The 26980-nt window shown below is 44.5% G+C and overlaps 1 protein-coding gene across 1 annotated transcript in view; it reads right to left on the minus strand.

Annotated features, from left to right (window-relative positions):
• Nucleotides 1-26980, minus strand: part of STC2 (stanniocalcin 2) — a 49003-nt gene that overhangs the window by 21310 nt on the left and 713 nt on the right. The gene's annotated exons all lie outside the window — the stretch shown is intronic.

Here is a 26980-nt window from a genome sequence, read left to right on the forward strand (position 1 = left end):
TTATGAAGGTACAGTACTGTAATAAGATATCAAAAATATGTTAAAGCCAGAGCAGGATCATCCACAAGGCAATTGTAAGCAGTTGCTTAGGGCCTGGAGAGAGTCTAGGGGCCTGGTGGATGCTAGATCCCACCAAATCTTACTAAAAAGGCAGGTAACCATCAGCGGTGGGCAACAACTGCTAACTTGCCTAGGGCTCCATTTCATCTTAATCCATTTCTGGTTAAAGCCCAGGTGTCAGCAAATACCATATTTTCGGATATAAGATGCTCCTGACCATAAGACTCACCTAGGTTTAGAGGACAGAAACCAAGACAAAAAAAACCTGGTGCATCCATGGTGAAGGGGCATCTTGTGGATTATGCCCCCTTTGTACCACATGCCTCAATGTACCTCTTGTGTCCCCCTGTGTCCTCCTATGTCCCCCTTCTGTCCTCCTCCATGCCCCTTTGTGTCCCCCTGTGTCCTCCTCTGCATGGGCACAATACAGGGAGTCCCCGACATTGGTTGGAGGTTGGTATTGGCAGGCGTTCACAAGTCAGGAACTCCCTGCATTTGGACTATAAGCGGCAGTGACTTTTTTTACACACTTTTGGGGGAGAAAAAGTGAGTCTTATAGTCCGAAAAATACAGTAAATATGGGACTTTACACAGCCTTCCACTTTATTCTTAGCACTTTCATATAATCAAATTAATGGGAAGAGACCAAATTATAGCCTGCCTCATTTCCTCATCTGAATCCCAGGAGAATTCTGCAACACTTCAGACAATATGAAACTGGAAAGATGAGGCAATCTTGCAATCCTTATTCTAGAAGAAGCACGCACCACCATTAGATTAGAGAAGAAAATGAGACATAGGCTTCAATTCATCAAAGGGTGTTCGATAACAAAATCCCAGTCCTTAAAATACCGCATTCGGTATTTTACACTTCACTGTGCTAATTCATCAATATTTTCACACATGTGGTAGATGTTCGGTAAGTTACCGAAGAGGTCCGTGCAGCGAGGGCATTACAATAGGAAAGAGGCAGCACCGACATCCCTATACATGTGCCTTTTATATTTGTTGTGCTGCCTCTGCTCTTGCTGAATCTGTCTCATTAGTCTTAAGTTTCTATTTACTTGCCACAGCTTAGATGAACTGCTGAGAAACATTACACATTCCCTGCTTAGGTCATTTTGCCACAAGCTCCCACTTGCATCCCTGCATATTTAAACAGGCACTCAAGGGGTTACACTACCAAAGGGTGCCTAGAAAAGAAGGGTGCCTGGAAAATAACTTTAATTCTTTTCTCTCCCCTGGCTGCCTGGGGGGGGGGGGGGTTCTGTTCCACCCGAGAAGCCTGGCCAACCTATCAGCAGCACTTGCAGGGGACAGGGGAGGTTTCTATGGTCCTGTCACACACGGAGAAGGCATTCCAAGCTCCTTATCGACAGGGGAGAGCTGGAGATAAACACCGCACATGTTATCGAATGCTGTGAGCTTGATGAATTAACATTTGCTGACATTTTACTGACATGTGTTGAGGTAATCACTTAACAAGTCGGTAATTTATCTCTCTGCACAGGAATGTCTGCTTCTCATGCGGTAACTGCTTTGATGAATTAACATTTTACTAAGTGCTCCGTAAAGTCAGCTGTTTTCAGCATTACCGAATGCGGTAATGCTTGATGAATTGAAGCCATAGCCCCCCCCTTAAGCTGGCAACCCAAAGGAACAGCTGACTAAAGAAGGCAAAGCAGAGGTAGTGTGTGTGGCTCAGTGGTCATGTGACTAACTATTCATTCCTTTCAAAAGGTGTCTGGAGAACAGCAATAGTCAAGGAGATGCATATAATTCTGACATCCATTCACATTCAATGCAGCTTGGAACTGGATCAATCATGCACCTAGCCCATTGAATTTCCTGTCAAAATAGATTGGCCCAATTTGCATCCAGACCAGGACTATTTGCATCTCATCAACCATTTATATGGAAGGATACTCACTAATGTTTAACGCTGGGTACACACGATGCATTTTTTTCGTCGCTTTTTCGTCCGATCGATTTCTAATTCCATTTTCCGAGCGATTTCCGATTCGATACTGTTATTTTTTCTTATCTATTTCCATTCACTTCTATGAGAAATCGATCAGAAAAACTATCAAAAATAAGATCAGACATGTCGAAAATTATCTATTGAGTCATCTATCTAAAACAAGATTGTATGGTGTGTACCTAGCATAAAGGACAACTGCCGTGAAAAGAATATGAAGGCTGCCATATTTATTTCCATTTAAACAGTACCAGTTGCCTGGCAGCACTGCTGATCTATTTGGCAGCTAATCTAGTCAGATCTGAAAATAATGTAAGAAACACCTGATCTGTCTGCTTATTCAGGGTCTGTGGCTAAAAGTATTAGAGGCAGACAATCAGCAGGATAGCCAGGCAACTGGTATTACTTAAAGGGACACCAGTTGCCTGGCAGCCCTGCTGATCCTCTGCCTCTAATACTTTTAGCCATAGACCGTGAACAAGCATGTAGCAGATCAGGTGTTTCTTACAATATAGTCAGAACTGACAAGATTAGCTGCATGCTTGTTTCTGGTGTGTGATTCAGACACTGCTGCAGCCAAATACACTCACCTAAAGGATTATTAGGAACACCTGTTCAATGTCTCATCATTAATGCAATTATCTAATCAACCAATCACATGGCAGTTGCTTCAATGCATTTAGGGGTGTGGTCCTGGTCAAGACAATCTCCTGAACTCCAAACTGAATGTCAGAATGGGAAAGAAAGTCGATTTAAGCAATTTTGAGTGTGACATGGTTGTTGGTGCCAGATAGGCCGGTCTGAGTATTTAACAATCTGCTCAGTTACTGGGATTTTCACACATAACCATTTCTAGGGTTTACAAAGAATGGTGTGAAAAGGGAAAAACATCCACTATGCGGCAGTCCTGTGGGCGAAAATGCCTTGTTGATGCTAGAGGTCAGAGGAGAATGGGCCGACTGATTCAAGCTGATAGAAGACCAATGTTGACTGAAATAACCACTCGTTACAACTGAGCTATGCAGCAAAGCATTTATGAAGCCACAACACGCACAACCTTGAGGCAGATGGGCTACAACAGCAGAAGACCCCACCGGGTACCACTCATCTCCACTACAAATAGGAAAAAGAGGCTACAGTTTGCACGAGCTCACCAAAATTGGACAGCTGAAGACTGGAAAAATGTTGCCTGGTCTGACGAGTCTCGATAGAGTCAGAATTTGGTGTAAACAGAATGAAAACATGGATCCCTCATGCTTTGTTACCACTGTGCAGGCTGGTGGTGTGGTGTAATGGTGTGGGGGATGTTTGTTTTCTTAGCACACTTTAGGCCCCTTAGTGCCAATTGGACATCGTTAAAATGCCACGGGCTACCTGAGCATTGTTTCTGACCATGTCCATCCCCTTCATGACCACCATGTACCCATCCTCTAATGGCTACTTCCAGCAGGATAATGCACCATGTCACAAAGCTCGAATAATTTCAAATTGGTTTCTTGAACACGACAATGAGTTCACTGTACTAAAATGGCCCCCACAGTCACCAGATCTCAACCTAATAGAGCATCTTTGGGATGTGATGGAACGGGAACTCCGCGCCCTGGATGTGCATCCCACAAATCTCCATCAACTGCAAGATGCTATCCTATCAATATGGGCCATCATTTCTAAAGAATGCTTTCAGCACCTTGTTGAATCAATGCCACGTAGAATTAAAGAGAACCCGAGGTGGCATTGCACGCGCTGCGTGTCGCCAGCACTGCGAGGAGTATAGCGGCGAGCAGGGGGGTCTTTGAGGCACACGATGGGGCAACAGAGGCTGGTGTTAGTGTGCCCAACCAGCCTCTGTGCCCCAGTAACATAATGCAATGCCACCTCGGGTTCTCTTTAAGGCAATTTTGAAGCGAAAGGGGGTCAAACATCGTATTAGTGTGGTGTTCCTAATAATCCTTAAGGTGAGTGTAGATCAGCAGGGCTGCCATGCAACTGGTATTGTACAAAAGGAAATAAATATGGCAGCCTCCATATCCTTCTCACTTCAGGTGTCCTTTAAAGCATATCAGTTTTTCAACGTTCAGTTACACAGAGAATTCCAGTTTTGGTTCTTACATATCAGGCCATATACTAGCGCCAGCTCTGTATTTCCCCAGCAGATAAGTCAAGCATGCACCACTAAATTAACACTAACGCTCAGCAGAAGGAACTTACCAAACCCCTGGGTGCAGTCTGCTACACTTCTGTATGTGACCAGATGCAGGTCAGGTTCCGTGTAGACACAGAACATTTATATTCCACTTTTCTCCTGGCAGACTCAAAACGCCAGAGCTGCAGCCACTAGGACGCGCTCTATAGTCAGTAGCAGTTTTAGGGAGACTTTCCCAAGGTCTCCTACTGAATATGTGCTGGCTTACTGAACAGACAGAACCAAGATTTGAAACCAGGTCTTCTGTGTCAGAGGCAGAGCTCTTAACCATTACACTATCCAGCCACGACATGCATGCAGGAAAGCTTCTGGGAGCTGTAGGAGGTTCGGTAAGTTGCTTCTGCCGCGTAAAACCTTTGCAAGTGCTGAAAGTTCCGCCCCCACCCCCCCCCCAAGCTTGCCGGTTAGTTCAGAATTCCAGATGCCTGAGTTCGTGTTGACTGGGATTTTCCTGTATATGCCACTATGGTGCCTCTTTAAATGCCAGATGTGACGATGTTCCTCGGATATAGGTAATGGAGGACCAGGGTCACCGGTGTCACGATGAGGCAGCTAGTTTTCCTCTCTTGATTGTTGGTGGTTATAAACTTGTCTGTCCTTGAAAGCCCGGAGTAACTTGAAACGCATTCAAATTCTCATGTTCCCAAGTACACTTTCACCATCCAACTCCCTCACTGATCACTGCAGTGACGTCGCTCACCATCTGATGTATTATTTAAGATGAAACTGAAGCACTGTCTGTGGGTTGATTACATTTCTTTTCTTAATTTAAACCAAATTATTTTCAAAGTGTTTTTCATTAAAAATAAAAAAAGATAAAGTCTAGAACTGAAAAAAGAAAAGTAAAGCAGTCTGGTACCAATGATGTTACATCAGCAGACTCCTAGGAGAAAATAATTAAAGGCTAAGTGCAGTTAAAATGCTTTTAAAGTAAATAAATCCATTAGTGACTTTAAAAATATACTTGATTTACATTATGTACCTTTGATCTTGTTCTACGAAAAGTGCTTTGAAAGTAAACTTACATTTTGCGCATTCTTTCAGACCCAGTAATCACAAGCAATGGGACCAATCTAAAATAAAACTCTTCTCTACAAAAAAAAAAGGCAACCCTTTCCATATTGGTTCTGTTTCATAAGAGGAAATGGTAAATGTAGTGTCAGTTTGCAATACTAACTTAATTCACTTTAGATTTGTAAAAAGACAAAAGTATTGTGGCAATTGAGACTACTTCCTCAGGAGCTTCGAAGTATCTGCTGGAACATGGTGGTAACTACCGCAATAATAATTGAGCTCTTTACTACTTGGTTCCATGAAGTCGGTCCACATCCTTTGTTGCTGGATTCAACAGCCTGGATCCCATGCACACTGGGTATGGTGATATGAACTACTGCACCTTACTCATTTGTATGATGTTGCATTTCTTTTGTATTGAGAAGGCTTTTCTATCAGGCCCTTTGTTAAAAGGAAATCAGAGTAATTTTGGATTATAAAATTCTTGTTAACTTTAGTTTATTTGGATTTTTTTGTACACAATGTGTGAATATGTACATGGGGGCATTATTGAATCACCTTATGCTGGTTTCAGGAATGCTTCTTATATCTATGTATATATTGCTGTGTATAGCTACAGTAGGATGCAAAAGTTTGGGCAACCTTGTTAACCGTCATGATTTTCCTGTATAAATCATTGGTTGTTACAATAAAACATGTCAGTTTAGTATATCATATAGGAGACACACACAGTGATATTTGAGAAGCAAAATGAAGTTTATTGGATTTACAGAAAGTACGCAATAATTGTTTAAATAAAATTAGGCAGGTGCATAAATTTGGACACCGTACGACATTTTATTGATTCCAAAACCTTTAGAACTAATTATTGGAACTCAAATTGGCTTGGTAAGCTCAGTGACCCATGACCTACATACACAGGTGAATACAATTATGAGAAAGAGTATTCAAGGGGGTCCATTGTAAGTTTCCCTCCTCTTTTAATTTTCCCTGAAGAGTAGCAACATGGGGGTCTCAAAACAACTCTCAAATGACCTGAAGACAAAGATTGTTCACCATCATGGTTAAGGGGAAGGATACAGCAAGCTGTGTCAGAGATTTCAGCTGTTTCCACAGTTAGGAACATATTTAGGAAATGGAAGACCACAGGCTCAGTTCAAGTTAAGGCTTGAAGTGGCAGACCAGGAAAAAATTTGGATAAACAGAAGCAACAAATGATGAGAACAGTCAGAGTCAACTTACAGACCCGCACCAAAGACCTACAACATCATCTTGCTGTAGATGGAGTCACTGTGCAGAGATTTCAGCTGTTTCCACAGTTAGGAACATATTTAGGAAATGGAAGACCACAGGCTCAGTTCAAGTTAAGGCTTGAAGTGGCAGACCAGGAAAAAATTTGGATAAACAGAAGCAACAAATGATGAGAACAGTCAGAGTCAACTTACAGACCCGCACCAAAGACCTACAACATCATCTTGCTGTAGATGGAGTCACTGTGCAGAGATTTCAGCTGTTTCCACAGTTAGGAACATATTTAGGAAATGGAAGACCACAGGCTCAGTTCAAGTTAAGGCTTGAAGTGGCAGACCAGGAAAAAATTTGGATAAACAGAAGCAACAAATGATGAGAACAGTCAGAGTCAACTTACAGACCCGCACCAAAGACCTACAACATCATCTTGCTGTAGATGGAGTCACTGTGCATCTTTCAACCAAACCATTTGGTGCACTTTACACGAGCCACTTGAGCTATGCTAAAGCACATTTGGACAATCCAGCTTCATTTTGGAATAAGGTGCTGTGGACTGATGAAACTAAAATTCAGTTATTTGGGCATATGAATGTAGGAAAAACAACACAGCATTCCTAGAAAAACCCCTGCTACCTACAGTAAAATATGGTGGTGGTTCCATCATGCTGTGGGCTGTGTGGCCAGTGCAGGGACTGGGAATCTTGTCAAAGTTGAGGGACGCATGGATTCCACTCAGTATCAGCAGGTTCTGGAGACCAATCTCCAGGAATCAGTGACAAAGCTGAAGCTGCGCCGACCCTAAAAACTGCTCTGTATTGCTATGAACTAGAGATGTTTTGTAAAGAGGAATGATCCAAAATACCTTCACCCAGAATCCAGACTCTCATTAGAACCTACAGGAAGGGTTTAGAGCAGGGGTCCCCAAAAGTTTTGGGTCGAGGGCCGGGTCAACATACTTCAGACTGCTGGGGGGCCGGAGTATACATAAAATGATGCAGAAGTCTTTGCGTGCCAGACAGTGAAGCAACCTGCCAGGTGACAACCTGCAGTCCAATTGGACAACAGTGTCACCTGATGTGGAATTTGATTGGAAACCAGCGAATTACTGCTTTCTGGCTTCATTCCAATGACCAATGTCCAGGAATCAGTGACAAAGCTGAAGCTGCGCCGACCCTAAAAACTGCTCTGTATTGCTATGAACTAGAGATGTTTTGTAAAGAGGAATGATCCAAAATACCTTCACCCAGACTCTCATTAGAACCTACAGGAAGGGTTTAGAGCAGGGGTCCCCAAAAGTTTTGGGTCGAGGGCCGGGTCAACATACTTCAGACTGCTGAGGGGCCGGAGTATACATAAAATGATGCAGAAGTCTTTGCGTGCCAGATGGTGAAGCAACCTGCCAGGTGACAACCTGCAGTCCAATTGGACAACAGTGTCACCTGATGTGGAATTTGATTGGAAACCAGCGAATTACTGCTTTCTGGCTTCATTCTATATGCTGACCACCAATATTTCAAGATGTAGCTGACCGCATCTATAATACATTTTGTGTGTCGGGGGGCCGGTAAAAAAGCCTCAGGGGGCCACATTCAGCCCGCGGGCCTTTGTTTGAAGACCACTGGTTTAGAGGCTGTAATTTCTGCAAAAGGAGGATCTACTAAATATTGATTTCATTTCTTTTTTGTGGTGCCCAAATGTATGCACCTGCCTAATTTTGTTTAAACAATTATTGCACACTTTCTGTAAATCCAATAAATGTAATTTCCTCTCTCAAATATCACTGTTTGTGTCTCCTATGTGATATATTTAATTGACATTTTTTATAGTAAAAATTAACGATTTGTACAGGAAAATCATGCCGATTAACAAGGATGCTCAAACTTTTGCATCCCACTGTATATAAAGGGGCCCATACACCTAACGATTTTCCCGCCGATATACGCCGATCACAGTGATCGAATCGGCTGTGAAATCGCCGCGCACACCGCTGACAGAACGATCGATTTCCGTCCGAAATCAATCGTTTCCGTCGATTCCCGTTGATCCGTCCGTGCGGAAGATTTTTCTCGATCGCCGGCGGGTCGGGAGTGCGACAATAGCGGCGTTCAAATGCCCGACGACCGACACAATACAGCGGGTATACATTTCCTGTTCCGGCCGGCGCAAGTCCCCTGGTCCCCGCTGTCTTCTTTCAGCGCTGGGTTCCGGACCGGCTGCAGCTGCACAGAACTTCCTGTCCCGGCAGGAAGTTTAAACAGTAGAGCGCCCTCTACAGTTTAAACTTCCCCTGGACAGGAAGTTCAGTAGCTGCAGGAACGGTCTGGAGCTCAGGGTGGAGAAGAAGACAGCGGGGACCAGGGGACTTGCGCCGGCCGGAACATGTAATGTATGCAGTGGGGGGGGGGGGGGGGGGGAGGCGGTAGCAGCGGCAGCTCCACAGATTGTGATCAGTTTCAGGCTGAAATCGATTCACAATCTGTTTGCAGTAAAGGTGGCAATAGAATCCCTCTCTGATCAGATTCGATCAGAGAGGGATCTATCTGTTGGTTGAATCTGATGGCAAATCGACCAGTGTATGACCACCTTAACTGTATCCACCCAGTGCTACTGATGTCACACAGCCTTCTGCCTCAGTGCACTCTGGGAGATCAGCTCATGTTCCTGCTAATTTTATGGAGGGTGATGACTCTTCCAGACTATTTGAGTGGTCCCTCCTCCATAGTGAGAGACGCATCACTAGCCTACACCTTAAGTGACCTTTCTCCTTTCCTGTATGTAATCCAGATTTGGTCCTGCAGATCTTGGAATATATATGGTCTTTTTAATACTTAACTAGCTTTCAATTACAATTTTGTTTTGGTTCAAGTCATTCATCCAGTTCTTTCTGATATGCTTCTTGTATAGCAGGGGACTGAGGTTTTTTGATGTCCCGCCTTTCTTAACCTAGTCCCACTTTGGATCCTGCACCATAGCAGACAAGCCCATAACGCTCATACTTACATGCCCCTCCGGAAACTGCTCGCTTGTGCGCCACTATCCTCCCCTCTTTAGTGAGTGTAGTGCTTGTACCCCAAAATGTCGCTCTGGTGATCAAAAAGTAATCGTTAAAGTGAACCCAAAGCTATCCTTAGGTCAAAAAACAGATACTTACCTAAGAAGAGGGGAGCCTCTCTTCATGTCCTCTTCCAGACCACTGCACCTGCCTGGGGCTCTTCTGAACATCACAACTATGCTCCTTTTTATGCATGAGCCCAACCATGCTGCCCCGGTGTCTGCGCAGCAGTATGGAGCTGCTCAGGGGCACCTCACCTCACTCGCCTTCTCATGTAACGTGTAATCAAGATACATGCAGCAGGAGATGCTGGGCGCTAGGGACAGTGGTGAGCGGACAGGTGGAAGCACAGCACTGGACAGCTTCTGCTGCGCAATACTCTGCAATTACACTCTGAGGCCCAGTGCAAACCAAAAACCTCTAGCAGATCCGCAAAATGCTAGAGGTTTTTCAAGCAGATTTTCAGAGTGATTCTAGGCATGTTTACAGTGATTTTCTAAACATGCATAGCGTTTTTGAAGCATGTTTGTGTAGCAGATTTCATATATTGTTACAGTAAAGCTGTTACTGAACAGCTACTGTAACAAAATCGCTTGGAAAACTGCTCTGATCTAGCGTTTTTCCGTGCGGTTTGAGCTTTTCCCATACTTTACATTGAGGCAGAAACGCACCTGCAAACTGCAAAAATGCTGCAGGAGCCACGTTTGTGGTTTGCTAAAAACCTCAAACCACTGGTGTGCACTATCCCATGGAGATACATTAGCCAAGCGTTTTCACAGGCGGCAGTGGTTTTGAAAACGCTACCAAAAATGCTTGGTGTGCACCAGCCCTAAGCTGGGGTAGTGCAGGAAGGGGGTGTGCAATGAAATGCAACAGGATTGTTTGAATCCCTGTATTAAAAAGCTGGGACTGTAGAAAATGCTCAAGCACGTTTGGTGGACTGAAATGAGCTCACCCAGCTCATCCTGTGATGAAAACTGAATGGAAGCCGGACGATGGAAAAACAATGCGCATACACAAGCGTGGAAAATGCATGCACACAAATTTACCATAATTTTATGGTGGAAAAATGCATTCATTTTAGAGGTTTAAATAATGCAAACATGTTTTCCACGAAGCAGGTTATTTCGGCATGCGGCCCTGAGCGCCGTGCGCCAAAGCTGGATGCCGTCACAGCAGCAATGCTTTGATGCAAACCTCCGTAGCAGTAATTCGAGGCTCCGGTGGCTGCCAAACCCCGAATTACATCTCCCTTGCGACACCTCAAAGGGAGAACAGTATTTAATGCCGACTCGGAGTTTAGCGGCAGCAGGGAGAGCCGTCATTCGGCTCTCCCCGCGGTGAACTGAGCAGCACCTACACAATATGTACTCATTTTTTCATGGTGCATTTGGGAATACATTGAACAATATCCATCTAGAATGTTTTTGGTTAGGAAACCAGGACACGCAGATGAAACACGTGAAAACAGAGGGCAGAATGTGCAAAATGTCATCACTTACGACGTGATTGGGATGGGGGGTTGCTTGTTTTGGGAAACCAGTCCATCCTGTTATACTGAATATAATAAACAGAGAGAAAATACCATATGACCACATATTCAAACTGCAATTCAGGTACTGTACTTAAAATGGTTATTTGATAAGGCTTCATGCCAATGGCATATGTGCTCAATGTAATCAATCATTTATGCATGCAGGGGTACCTTTACTTTTGCTCCAGGAGTTCTGCACTAGAGAAGGACAGAGAGATCTGCAGATCCTTATGTTTCAAGCCCTGTGCACCAATGTGACCAGGAACAAGCATGGGATCATAGAAAAGTAATAATACAAAATAAAACACCACTAATGCATTCTCGAAGTCTAATTAGTTGGGCTCAGTAGACTGTCTTTGCACACAGGAGATGTATATTCCCTGACATTCAGAATCACCATAGCAAGTACATCTGGCAGCATTGGAGAGACTGCATTTGCACACTGTGGTGTGGTCTCTGCCAGCTTAAACCTGTCTTGTTCTGCTGAGCTCTCTCTCCCGTTATCACCCTACTATTCTGCATACACTGACATTCTGCTGCCATCATCCTGTCAGAGACAGCTTATGTCTTCACCTCTGTTTTATGTGAGCAGATACTAGTCTGATTCTCAGTTCAACAAGAGGACTGCAGTTCTAGTTTATAAAAAGCTCTCTCCCATTTCCCACTATCTCACAGTCCTGAATTCCTCTGCATGTCTCCGGCGGCTCTTCCTAAAGCACTTCCTAGCTAGAGGACTGATCCTGTGGCATGGGAGTCCCTCCTTTACCCCAATAAAATATCAGCTCATTTAGTTTTGTTAGGGGGGGGGGGGGGGGGCTTATCACAACTCGCCACCTTCAAACACACATATAAAAAAGTCAAGGAGAACCGCTGATATCTATTTATGTCAAAGCCAACAACAGTGCTGACGTACAAAGACACAACACACGTAGCAAGCGTACAGAGCAGAGTGAGGCTGTCCAAGTTCTATTGTGACAATGATGTCCTCTGCTGCGTCGTACGTCATGTCACGCAAATGAGGGAGTTCCTAAGTAACATAAATGTTATGAAAACATCCCTCTTGTCCCTCATTCTTGGCTATTCAGTTCACTAGGAGTTGTAAATTGAGGATATCAAATACTCCACAAACCTCTGTCCTCGTGACCTATGGAAGCAGCGTATGTATAAAACATCTGCTGGAACAGCCAGGAAGTGTGACCCTACTTGTACTGAAGCTGGCTGTGGTTCTTAACAATTATCTCTGTGCTAAGGAAATACAAACTCAAAGAGAATTCTCTAACTTCACAAGACAGAATCCTCTGTTCTCTTAACCTGATACCTAAACATATTACTTTGTCTATTACAGATTACAGCAAATTCCCCAGTATCGGGGGATCACCTGATGCCGGATACATGTGCTTGCCGGTCGCTTAAGCAACCAGGCGAAAAAGCAAAAACCTCCCTCCCCGTGCAGCATAAAATACTCGCGAGCCTCCAGTGCTGTCTTCTAATCGTCCTGTAGCTCCTAGCGGCTTTTCAGCGTCCTCCATATACAGCTCCCGGCATGTCACCTGAACCACGTCGGTTCACATGACACGCCAGGAGCCATGCACAGACACCAGAAAGCCACTAGGAGCTACAGGAAGGTTAGAAGATGGTGCTGGAGGCTTGCGAGTATTATAAACACCAACCCCCCCCCCTCCCAAAAAAAAAACCCAAAGCAATGTCCCATTATCCCCCTAATGCATGTTGGTTAGTGGAGACTTCTGGTTGCCTAAGTTACAGATAACGGGGAACTTTGCTCTACTACTTACTACGATTACTATGATGATGGGGTTAGCACAGATGAGTGGAACATTTAGTTCTGTGGAATCAATTTAGCATTGGAAAGTGCAGATTTTTTGTGTGGAAGTGCCCTTAATTCCACCTTATGGCACACTCATACTTTAATTTTCTATTAGATCCATCAACCAATTTAATGTAATCATGGAGAGAAGGGTGAGCAATGACAGGCACTACAGTTGTGTGGTAAATGTGTAATCATCTGAGGATGTGGGTTCAAACTCCCTGGGTGCACACTAAAAAAAGCCTGCATGCTCTGGACCAAAAGTATATAAGCAAATGCCCATAAATAATTCCAAGAAACAAATGGTCCGGCACTGCACTGCATTCAACCTCCATGATAGAGCTTTATTTCACATGGCTCTCTTGTGACACAGTCTATATAGCACAACTTGTCATAAAATAGTGTATAGGCACATACCCGTGGGAGATCACGTTGGGCTGTGGGGCATGGTGGGAGCTACGGTCCGCCTTCGCTCCGTATCCCTTAGAGCCTTCTCGGTCCTATCTCCTCGTTCCACCGCTGTCCTTTTTTAAAAATGTGCAGCTTTGGGACTCCTCCAAAGGTTTCAGAAGCACTTGTGTCCCCAAGTGCTTCTGGAGACTGGCAGATCCATACTGCATGTATCTGCTCTTCTTAGTACTTCCAAAGACTGCCGAGGAGGGTCGAAGACATATTCAACTAGCTGGTCGAATACTTTTACCGGGGTGACAGTGGTGGAACGAGGTGATGGAGAGAGGACCAGGAAGGCTCCATGGCCTTCCCTCTTCTTAGGTGAGTATATATGTTTTTTCTTTTGCTTCCCCATTTTCTTACCTTCCCTGACATTGCTCCTGCGTCCCTCCTCTTTCAGAATAGCTGTTGTAAGACAGCCTACAAGCAGAGATCTGGACTGTTTGGATGGGCAGCTGTCACTGGCCGGTGAAGGGTCCTGTCTTTCTGTTTCCAATGTTTGATGATTGAGGACCGTGGCACTGGAGAGGACAGTCCAGAGGATTCCCTCATCCTTCTTGAGCCCACTCTTACCATGCAGATATTCTATCTTGGGTACATTCCTGACCATGTACAATTATGGCCGAGCTGTGCATGTGAGAGTAGGGTCTGTGTTATAGCACAAAGCTGCTGGTGCAAGGTTTTTTCCCTCTGTGAACGAGTGGCCTTGGGCTACTGCACAGGCCATACTTGCGCAAGTGCAGTATAGCCACACTCGTACACAGATGAGAGCACAGCAGCGAAGAAGAAGAAGGTATCGGCCAATAGCAGTGGGGTCGAGGAGGAAATGGGAAGCCTCTGGACCATCCAGAGTCTTCCTTCTAGTTACCGTATATCCTCGAATACTGCATCAATCAACCTCATGTATAAGTCAATCCCAATATTTGACCCTCTTAAAAGCAAAACCTCAGTACTATCCACAGGTGTAGCTATTTGCCTAAGTGCCTTGCCAACTTGCCTATGTGCCATCCACAGATGTAGCTATTTCCCTGAATAGCTCTTTGTAAGTACTCAGGTGATCTTTGGAACTACTCGTATCCCTGAGTAGTTCTGAGGACAAGTGCATCCAACCTCACTTATGCACTGTACAGATGTGCTCATCCTTGAAACCACACAAGGATGCAAGTAGTTCCGCAGATTACTAAATACTTACATTGTGACCGAATGGGTAGAATAGCTACATCCAGGGATGGCGACAGATTGACTGGCTGGACAGAGGCACGGGAAGGTGCTGTTACTGGAGTCTGTCATGGGGTGCTGTCTATATAACCGGAGTCAGCCATGGAGAGCTGTCTGTTACTGGAGTCTGCCACAAGGTGCTGTTACCAGAGTCTGCCATGGGGTACTGTCTGTTATCGAAGTCTGCCATGGGGTTCCCTGTGTTACTGGAGTCTGCCATGGCGAGCTGTCTATTACCGCAGTCTGCCATGGGGTGCTGTCTATTACCAGAGTCTGCCATGGGGGTGCTGTCTATTACTGGAGTCTGCCATCTGGTGCTGTCTGCCACTGGAGTTTGCCATGGGGTGCTGTCTGGTACTGGAGTCTGCCATGGGGTGCTGTCTGGTACTGGAGTCTGCCATGGGGTGCTGTCTGGTACTGGAGTATGCCATGGGGTGCTGTTCCTGGACTCTGCCATGGGGTCCTGTTATTGGAGTCTGCCATGGGGTCCTGTTATTGAAGTCTGCCATGGGGTGCTGTCTGTTACTGGGGTCTGCCATGGGATGCTGTCTGGTACTGGAGCCTGCCATGGGGTGTTGTTTGTTAGTAGAGTCCGCCGTGGGGTGCTGTTCCTGGAGTCTGCCATGGGGTTCTGTTATTGGAGTCTGCAATGGGGTGCTGTCTGGTACTGGAGTCTGCCAGGGGGTGATGTCTGTTACTGGAGTCTGCCATGGGATGCTGTCTGGTACTGGAGTCTGCCATGGGGTGTTGTTTGTTAATGGAGTCCGCCGTGGGGTGCTGTTCCTGGAGTCTGCCATGGGGTCCTGTTATTGGAGTCTGGAATGGGGTGCTGTCTGGTACTGGAGTCTGCCAGGGGGTGATGTCTGTTACTGGGGTCTGCCATGTGGTGTTGTCTGTTAGTGGAGTTTGCCATGGGGTGCTGTCTGTTACTGGAGTCTGCCATGGGGTGCTGTCTAGTACTGGAGTCTGTCATGGGGTGCTGTCTGGTTCTGGTTACTCAATAAAAAGAACCGCACACCTGTCAGTAAGCTTGCTGGTGTCGGATACCTTTTGCAGCAGTCAATACAGTAATCCAAAGAGGGATCCGCACACCGACTTCAGGAACAAACTGTGTTTATTGTTCCATATGCACACATGTAAGACATCAACAGTCGTCTACACCGATGATCGTTTCAGGGCCAATGCGGTCCCCTTTGTCAAGGCATTAGCAGACTGACATATACAACAACAGTGTGACTACCACCATATATACTGAGGAAATGAGCACACACCCTAACTGACATTCTAAGACACGCCCGGTTTGGGCAATTTGTCACTCAAACCTGCATTTCAAACCTATTGGCCAGATGACTTAAGTTCCTACCTTGTGCCGAGAATTCATAGTTGTAGCTCGCTCTGTTGTAAAAGAGCTCGCCTCGCCGCCTCTGGTACGTCCCTGAGCAACAGAGTCAATAGGTTCTATGTCCGATCGGTGCCTCCCTACAGGCCGTGCGATCGCTCCGTGTCGCCATCCAGACATGCGCATACGCGCCCTCGTCACGTGGTCCATGTTTACCATGGTCACATGGGCCAATGGTTCTGGTTACTGGGGTCTTTCATGGGCATCTGGTCTTACACTGGGACATGCTGCATAATTGTTTTGGAGAGAAATGCCTACCTAATTTTGTTAATTGAGAACATGCTGCTTGCTTGTTAGTTGAGATGATATGTTGTTGCCTAAATTGTTTTGTAAAAGACACGTACACATTGCCCTATTTATTTGTCACTGTATAACAGACTTATTGCCAGACCTCTGGGATCAAGTACAATCCCTCTGTAGCGACTTGCCTCCTACATGTGTATGAAGCGTAACTACTAGAGGCAATTTCAGAACAACTGCATCCCTAAAGACCAATTCATTTGCCTTCACCACTGACTACCACTGACTACATTGTTATCTGTTTTATTTCCTCAGAAGCTCTATTGTTTCTGAGAAACTTTAGACAAAACAGTATTGGGCAACTCCACTCATCTCTAGTGGTTTGTGGTGGAAGAGGAATATGTCTGTCTTTTGCATGGGGGGGTGGGAGAAGATGACAGGAGGGGAGGTGATCTGTTTGAAAAATTATGGCACGTGGCTGGCCAATGCGAGAGTAGTAGAATATCCTGCCCTCTTATCCATAAAATGGCCTATATCTGGGTGTTGTTAGTTGTTTTTTTCGTCAAGCTAATATCAATCAATACATTTCAAAATGATTGATTTGCTCCTTTGGGACCATTGGAAATCAACTTTATTCTATGTGCCCTAAGTTTTCAATAGCAGTTTAGCCTCCATTTTGCATTAATTAGAAATGCACAATATGCATTGGTTGTCTATAATTTTCTCAGCAGTTTTTTTAAAGAACACCCGAGGTGAAAATAAACTAATGAAATAAACAATTGTATCTATCTTCCCTCTCCTAAAAATGACTTTTTAAGATATTTCACAGTTTTATTTTACATTTAAATCTACTTTTTAAGTTTTTACTGTTTTATTGTTTTTGCTCAATGACACATTCATTGAAGTATGGCAGAGCTAAACTCTATGAACTATTGATCCTTTTAATCTCTTTCCTGCTCTCAGAAGCCATTTTCTGCTAGGACAGTGTTTTATAGTTTTAATTTCTTGTCAGTGAGGGTTACACTGTAGTCTGACCCAGTCCTGACTCAGACAGGAACTGCCACTTACATACCTGACGTTTAACTCTTTCAGGCAGAGAAAGAAAAAAAGGAACACAGCATAGTTATTTGTGTGCTAGGCACTGTACATACACTTGTCTATCTCATCATGTCACATCACCGGGGGTATACTGTAAATAATTTATATAAAATATGTAGCATTCCTGTAGCTTCCTTTCTATTTAAATTACAGTGCAATTTTACTGGATGGAAATCTGTCCATATCCCTCCCCTATCCCATCCTCAGCCATACATGTAGTAGTCAGAAATCAACAGGGAGGGGCTCTTAACAATATCTACCTGTGAGCACAGATCACCTGACCTCTCCTACTCCCTCCCTCTTTGGAGAAATTAACACTTTGTGGACAGCACTGTAGTTATAGCTTGGTCTCACAATTTATTTATTTATTTTTATTTATTTATTGTATTTATAAAGCACCAACATGTTACGCTGCGCTGATAAGAATTTGCCAAGCTGCAGTGCTGGCCCCACAGAGTTAATCTCTCAGCAGCAGAGGGAGGAACTGGACAATAAGGACTATTCTCAAGCAGGGAACAATCATTCTGCTACTATTTCCCTGCTTGCTGGATGGATCTCTGGGTCACATGACTGACTTTTCACAGAGGGAAAGAATGGAAAGTCTGTTGGGGTAAACTTAACTGAAGAAGCTAAAAACAGCACCAGAGATTTCAGAGCAGCCTGCGCGCCATAATAGGAATTACAGCGGCGGTCGGACAGTAATTTGTGTGCCATCAAAAGACGGAGCCCAGATGACTATAATTGCAAGAAGAGAGGGATAAATTGGCACTAGATGCTGAGCCGGCAGGTCAGGAGCAGCAGGTAAAAGGTCCACTGTGCCTCCAGTACACGATATATCCAAATAAAAACAAGTAAAGTTCTCCGGGCACCAGATGGATTTGCTAGTCACCTTTAACCTCCTCGGCGTTCTATTGGCTGCATGAAAGCCCACTAGAGGGCGCTCCGGAGGCGTTCTTCTGATCGCCTCCGGCAAGCATAAGTAACAAGGAAGGCTGCAATGAGCAGCCTTCCTTGTTTGGCTTTCCTCGTCGCCATGGCGACGAGCGGAGTGACGTCATGGACGTCAGCCGACGTCCTGACGTCAGCCGCCTCCGATCCAGCCCTTGGCGCTGGCCGGAACTGATTGGTCCGGCTGCGCAGGGCTTGGGCGGCTGGGGGGAACCTCTTTAGCCGCTGCTCGCGGCGGATCGCCGCAGAGCGGCGGCGATCAGGCAGCACACGCGGCTGGCAAAGTGCCGGCTGCATGTGCTGCTTTTTATTTGAGGAAAATCGGCCCAGCAGGGCCTGAGCGGCAGCCTCCGGCGGTGATGGACGAGCTGAGCTCGTCCATACCGCTCAGGAGGTTAATACACTCCCGACACCTTCAAACAATACATGCAACAGATCTAAGCCTTACAGCTGTTTCGCAGGATAAACCTGCTTCTTCAGAGGCAGAAAATACAAAAATCTTCTGCCTCTGAAGAAGCAGGTTTATCCTGCGAAACAGCTGTAAGGCTTAGATCTGTTGCATGTATTGTTTGAAGGTGTCGGGAGTGTATTAAAGGTGACTAGCAAATCCATCTGGTGCCCGGAGAACTTTACTTGTTTTTATTTCCAAATGACTATAAAAACAGTGTAATTCCCCACTATCCATGGCAATCTGGAGGGGGAATAGTAATCAACGCTGTCGAGACTTTTGCAGGAGAGGGTGCTTTATCCTGCATCCAAATTTCCTGGCAGCTTAATTATATGTATGCAACTAGACCTCTACCTATTCACATAACACTATGAAGCTAGTTTACTAAAGCCATGCATTTGGCAACATGCTGCAATCATGTGCTCTGCCTCTCTCCTCTGTCTCATTGCGGCATCCAATACAAGAAATTTGTTATGTATGATTGTTATGTATGATTGCTTTAAAAAAAGACACAGAAGTGAGAACACGTAGATTCCGTTGACTTTCATCATGTCAGTTTGTATTGTTTCTCTTTGTCCCGAGGGATTGTCTGACGTGCTGCGTCAGGTCTGTACAGTTCTATAGAAGGCGTACAGTCAAAAATGGCGTGGGGAAAAAATGGCGCACAGTGATAAATCTTTTAAAACGGTATTTATAGTTTTAAGGATATGCAGTAACTTTATTTAAAACGCTATTTATCGTTGGTCTGACCCCCGCCCCTCATGTCCTGCGGTGTCCCCCGGTTCCTGTCTGCCTCCCCCGCCCCCCCTCGCACGTCCAATTTTGTCTCCCATTGATTTCATCTCTGCCCCGGACTGGAGTGTAATGCTACAACAGTCCTACCTAAGCAGATCTTACGAACAGCTGGTGGATGTATCTGCTCGCTGCCGCTGAAGACTTTCTGATGCACCAATCACGCTGGGGGCGCTGCTCCAGAACTGCCAATCACCGCTGCTCATGTCTCTGCTCCGTCTGCTAATTGGACGCGATGGTCTCGGAGGCGGGAGCATTGGGTCCAATTAGCAGACGGAGCAGAGAAATGAGCAGCGGTGATTGGCAATTCTGGAGCAGCGCCCCCAGCGTGATTGGTGCATCAGAAAGTCTTCAGCGGCAGCGAGCAGATACATCCACCAGCTGTTCGTAAGATCTGCTTAGGTAGGACTGTTGTAGCATTACACTCCAGTCCGGGGCAGAGATGAAATCAATGGGAGACAAAATTGGACGTGCGAGGGGGGGCGGGGGAGGCAGACAGGAACCGGGGGACACCGCAGGACATGAGGGGCGGGGGTCAGACCAACGATAAATAGCGTTTTAAATAAAGTTACTGCATATCCTTAAAACTATAAATACCGTTTTAAAAGATTTATCACTGTGCGCCATTTTTTCCCCACGCCATATTTTCCTGACCCGCTATAGAAGTGTGTTGCGCCCATCCACATATCTGTGCTTGGAAGAACAAAGAGAAATCGAGAGCCCAATATGGTGTAGTATTGTTAAGTTGGTTGTGGTTTACAGCAAAATATTAAGAAATACTCACAAACATGGGTTACCCATAGGCAACCATTTCAAATGCAGGTGGGGAGTATTAGAACCTGACCCCACTCAGGTTATTAAGATGTCGCTCTCTGTAGATAGGAAACAGAAGTCACTCACTTCTGCATCTAGACCCATTGAGCTATACTCCTGTTTGCCTGATGAAGCAGGACCACACCTGCGAAACGCGTTGCACTAAGTGGAGTTAAATAAAACGTTTTTTGTATTGATATATTGTGACTCAATTGAGTTCAATATTTTTGAGGGAGGTAAGTCCACCTGAACATCCCCCTCTTTTGGACGGTTTTTAAACATTTTTATTTTACTCTGGCGCCTCTGTACACCAAGCCCATCCACATATCTGTTTATCCTGTATACTCCGATTTGGGAAATAGTCCAGTAGTGGTTGCAGTGAAAACCGACCCTTACAGTTAAGAGGTGTGATCCCTGGTGATGCACATGGATCATTGTGGGTTTATATTTCAGCTCCTATACACTCCGATGAATAGAGTCAGATATTGATTTCAGTGGTAATAACTTCATCTCCAGTTACAGAAATAAGACACCTACCGAGTCTACCTGGGCAGATTGAGGCCTCATTCACATTATGGTTCGTACGTTCGGACCACAACCCATGCAATCGCATGCCATCTGCGGTGCTGTCCATTGTGCTGATGAGCCTCTAAACTACAGTGAATAGGTCAACACTGTGTTTTGTCAAGTATTCGTGCAGCATTGTGTTACTGCAACGCTCTGTTGCACAGCACAATAGTGAGAACGTCAGACAGCGCTGTCTATGCATTTCTGATGTTCCTGCGTACCTCAGACTACACACATTGCAGAAATTTGCATAGCATGCATATAGAAGGTCTAAAACTCTACAGCTCAGTGGTTCTCAAACTATTCAAGGTGAGGGCATCCTTGATGACTTTGAAATATTTTCAAGGCACCCCTTTGCAAAAACAACAACCAAAATGCATAGTTGCCATACTACGCATAACACTGTCCTTATAGACAGCTCTAGTGTGCTGCATGCGGCTGATCACAAGGATGTGGGCACTCTGACGAGAAGGAAGTAACAGCAATCTGGGTAAGTGCTTGCAGCGCACCAGGGCGATGTGACACCCACTTTCAGAAACCCCTGAAGGGGTGTAACTACAAATCATGGGGCCTCCCAGCAAAACTTTGACGCCCCTCCCCCAAATGATCACAACGTTTCCCTTGCCTACCCCTGGTGACCCCCACAGCCTGGGAACCCATCTTGCAAAGGTCATAAAACCAGTGTGTATATTCCGTATACAGGGAAACTAAAAAATAATAATATCCTCTCAGGTGTGCCACAACACCTACATAGACTTTATACTAGAAAAAGGATATATATAGCAAAAAACTGAAGAAACTTGAAGAATTTATATGCAAAAATACAAAAGATTTTTATTTAAGACAACACTTGTGCAAACATATTTATAAAAAGTATCCGTCAGGAAACATTTTCCATAGCAAAGAATGGCAAAAGTGGCCATTCTCCTCCAGCTCCTGCCATGTGCGGTTCCCGTGTTTGAAAATTGGATGAGTGGTTATACCTGGCTTCATGTTGTCCAGATGTTTATTAAGAACATGTGTTAACTATCAGGGCTGCTCAAATCCGATCCGGGAGACATCCGGATAGTTGCTATCCGGATATCTCCCAGTAAACCTGTGCGGGGTGGGTGGGGGCTCAATCTTACCTGTATGACGACTTCTTCGTCCGACCCTCGGCGCCTCCCACGATGCGGTCCAAGCAGCAGTCACGTGATTACAAACACTTCCTCCTTACGGGTTGAAGGAGGAAGTGTTTGTAATCACGTGACGAGCGTGGAGCGCATCGTGGGAGGCGCCAAGGGACGGACGAAGAAGAAGATGTCAGACAGGTAAGATTGAGCCCCCACCCACCCTGCACAGGTTTACTGGGAGATATCCAGATAGCAACTATCCGGATGTCTCCCGGATCGGATTTGAGCAGCCCTATTAACTATACAGATTTGTCCCTATTTGTAGAGGCCTGATGAAGGGTCTATCCCGAAACGAGTCGACGTTGTCGCCTCAATGTGTACAACTGCACTAATCTTGATGTTAACAACTGATGCATTTTTCCATTTTTTGCTATGGAAAATGTTTCCTGACGGATACTTTTTATAAATATTTTTGCACAAGTGTTGTCTTCAATGAAAATCTTTTGTATTTTTGCATATAAATTCATAAAACCAGTGTGGCCATCATAATCTTTACACTCATAAGAAGTGTAGCCACAAAAACACCTGATCTAAAGGATGGACCCCTTTATCGGAGGAAGTGAAATAGAAATTGGGGTCCTCTTACAGCTCTGGGCCTCCTGCCATCACAAGTGCTGCTCCCCTGTAGATACGCCCCCGGACCCCTGCCACAATCCATTATTACATGTAATTGTTAATCATATCTGCAATCACTGTGAAAAGTGCCACAGACACCTACAGTATACTCTCCGACACTAAACTACACATTGCATAGCTACTGAAAGAGCATATCTGTAAACCCCTCTAGATTTACGTGGATAGCATGTATTTTCATATACAAATGTCTCTCTAGCAGACACATAAGCCTGAGCTGGCTTTACCCCTCCTCATCTGCCCTGGGAATGCCCAAACAGAAGGGTAAAAGAGCAGCCCACCAATGTAATTGAGGAGCTGAAGGAGTTTTGGAAACAGGTACACTGGCCAAGTAATTAGAATTTTAGGATCTCCAAAAGTGTACTGGGGCATCATTTATCTCTATGAATGTGGGCTGTTTATTTTTTTGCAAGAGCTGGGGGAGCACAAAACTATTAAAAACTGTGTCTACACAATAACAACATTGGGTTTATGTAAAAAATGCCTCAATACAAAGACAAATGAATAGTAGTGTAAACTTGTGGTACACCGTGGGAAAATTCAACCTGCACCAATCCTTTTGGACTTTGATGAATGGCCTCTGCTTTAGAGGGGCAATAGACCAGGAAGTGGTACAGCACATCTGTCCAATGCATGTTTTTTGTAGTCTACATTTTCTGCCACTTCCCTTCTCTGTTGGAGTGTTTTATAGCTGTGTGTGCCATAGTTCTGAACATCTCTGTTCAGGTTCATCTTCATGCCTAGGCATTACTGACCTACCCTTAATTCCTAAGGATTAAAAATAAAGTCCTTTCTTTGCGATTCTTCATTACTTGCATTCCTCTGCACATCTGATTTATTTAAAGTAGGGTAATGTGGATGGATATGGGGCTACATTTAATCACAGGTGCCAAGGCAGATCAACCCAGGAAAGAGAGCTCATGTTTAAAAATGTACAAGTGGTTTCTATTAGGGATGAGCAAGATCACACTTCGGGGGGCGTGCAGGGGAATAACTCACCTAAGTCACTGTTTCTTGTTGATGTGCCGCTCTCCATATTTCCCACACTTCTGCCTACAAAACCAGAACTTCCACTAGGGAAACGAAAATGTGGGGAAGATGGAGAGCATTGTGGAGCCCATTGGCGAGAGGCAGCAGCCTAGGTGAGGTAACCTCCTGTGTATGGCCTGCGCAACCCCAGACCTATTTTAGTCTTATGTCTTTCCAGTGGTTGCCAAAGGCATGGCAACCAAATCCATGCTGTCTGACCTCAGGAAGAGAGTCCAAAATGCACTGTTTTAGTGCTGAATGAACCTATTTGTACTTGTAATGTGCTTTATCAGGAGGTATCTGACCCTTACTTTCTCACCTTTTCATGTTTTTAATGGATGTTTATTCCTTTGGGCCTCACCTCCTGTTCACATTCATGTACCTGATCAGGAGGTCTAGGTGTGTATTATGTACAGTTCTACACAGTTACGCTTTTTAGTACAGAGGTGCCTGGCTCTTCTACTGACCACATATGCTATTGCTCCGTTGTTATTGCCTGATGAAGCGGGATCAAACCTGCGAAACGCGTTGCATATTTGGAGTTCATAAATAAAATATATTGACTGTGTTTACTACAGTCGTTGTGTGTCTACTTCGAGGAGGTAAGTCCACCACTACCTCCTCTATTTACCAAGAATTTGGTTTTTAAGCTCATTTTTAAGCTCATTTAGCTTCCTTTTATCCTTTTGGCGCCTCTGTTCTCCTGCATAACGCTTTTTAGTACATTATTTTAAAAGTCCTAGTCCGCCCTCCCAAATTGTTCATTTTTGGTAAATGTTAATAGGGGACTAATCTATTACTTACCCAATTTTCATATTTGTTATAGCTGTTGCAGACTAATTCCCTTTGTAAAACTCAAGACACATGCCATTCTGCCAGTAGAATGGGAGTGGCTTCCTCAGCTGACCATTCCATCCACCTTCATCTCCTGCTGAGACAGTTTAACTCTTTGTGACCAGCACTGCAGCTACAAATCTACAGAGATACTGTCTGCTCAGTGTGTAATAAAGCACGTAACAGAGCAGTCTCCTCTCTATTCTTCTCCAGTAGTGTTTTTTAAAGCTTTCAATAACGTTATTTACTGTCTAATTGACTATTTTTCAACAGACTGTGTACTGATTAAGATTAATGAGTGGGGGAATGGGATTTATTAATCAGGCATGCCTGAAAATCGTGCTACACACTAATGATTGGTAAATTCTAATGATCTGACAAATCAAATCTGAAACAAATATCTATGCATGCGTGACCGTTTTTTTGTCATGTCAGTGTGCGGCAGAAGACCCTGACAGCAGATGGATTTTGCCTGCATGCCCAATTAAGGTACACGGAAACCTTTCAAACCATTACAACCATCTCTTGAAAGATCTTGGTTACTAACATAGTATTCTTTCATTGTACAAACAGTGCGTAGGACTTGCATGAGGCAGAAGATTACAGAGATGCCTCCTGATCTGCACTTACTCTGATGATGGGCAGACCACATATTTGCCTAAGAGATCTAACTTTAGGCAGCATTCCAAAGCTTTGCACAATCTCACATCCAGCATAAAGAAATTCTAGTGTTGGCTTTTAGTGGATCAATCTCCTTTTATATAATGACTGTCAGCTCTGTGGAGCTAGAACAGGGGCGTTCACACTCAATACTATGTCCTTGGCACAAAGCTAGTCAGTGGCTTGTAAACAGAATAAATCATTATCAAACTCAGCCTGCCTGGAATGTAACTATGCCTGACAGAGGCACACACAGGCATGATTTTGTAGACCACAGAGGTAATGCAAAGTTCCCTGGGGGAAAACAGCAAATGCTTAGTTCAAAGTTGCCATAGAAAATCAGTGACTCTCCAGTTGATGTAGAGCTACAAGTCCCAGTATGCACAGCCAGGTCAAAGGTCAGAAGCAGACCAGAGCATCCTGGGACGTGTAGTCCTCCAATATCTGGTGATTCACAGGTTATCAGCTATTGGCAGAAAGCCAAGTTGAAATACATTCCTCCATTTAAAAAAATGCATTTTCAGTGCTGGAAAGCTGGGCTATGTAAATATACAAATTCTAAATCTAAAAGTCTGCACATACCATCACTCTCAAAATAGCCTTTCTATGCACTATGCAGTTATGGTTCTTCAGTCTCTGACCAACCATGTCAAAGTACTACTGTCACATAAACTGGCAAACTGGACTCCACTGGCGTGTCTGGGAACACCAGACAGGGCAAGTCTTGTAAAAAATCTCAGCCTGGTCCTGTCAGGCAAAACACCAACCTATTCACTCCATTGGCCTGTCTACAGATGTGGGATTATTTAGTTATTTTTCATCTGAGCTGAAAATATTAACTCTGCGATCCCCATGTGACGGGAGTAACATTCCTCTCCTAGTTCTGCCGCGTACACTTAGCACGTGCTTCCACACTAGCACTGAACGTAGTAGTTGCATGGCACTCTCACACTGCTGCTCTCACCTCGTCACTTAAACTGAGTCATCCATCCCCAATACTGTATGGGCACATTCACAACATGCATTATTCCCTTGAACAGTGAGCTTGAGAACTCTGTAGATCTGTAGTTACCACTAACTTATAAAATTCTCATATGAACAGTGCATTGGTGAGTTACTAACTGTAGACAGTGTAGGATAAAGTGTGCTTATGTACTACTGCAAGGAAATCATTGGGTAAACCATTGAAGAAACAACTGGGTCTTATATGAAGAGTGAAATAATGTCTCATACCAGTACAGTGTTACAGGTATTAGATCTATACACATGGATGCTTATGTCTATCGTCCAAATACAGTTCTCTTATGAATACACTTAATGCTGGGAACACACGATTCAATTTCCTGACTGATCAACAGGTAATCTGACAGGAAGTCGTATCGTGTGTACATGTCCAAACTACTCCTAATTGATAACAGGACCGATTAAAATTGATCCTGTTATCGAATGGGAGCAGATCGGACACATTGGAAATAATTGTTTGAATAACGTAAATCGGACAGGAAATTGCATCATGTGTATTTAGCATAATATTATTCTAAAGGTGCCCACTAATGAATCAATCTTGATTGTACAATCTTACCACTTTTACGTAATATGAGGTAACTACCTAAAGTATCCATACAAAGTGTAATCCCTCCGTTTACCCTTCTACTACATAGACTTGGTAAGATTGTACAATCATTAGAGGACACCTTAATAGTGACCATCTGTCAGTCAATGCACTACATAGCAAACCCATAGATAACCAAGACAGATGATA

The sequence above is a fragment of the Hyperolius riggenbachi genome, chromosome 3, assembly GCF_040937935.1.
Source record: "Hyperolius riggenbachi isolate aHypRig1 chromosome 3, aHypRig1.pri, whole genome shotgun sequence".
Taxonomy (NCBI): domain Eukaryota; kingdom Metazoa; phylum Chordata; class Amphibia; order Anura; family Hyperoliidae; genus Hyperolius; species Hyperolius riggenbachi.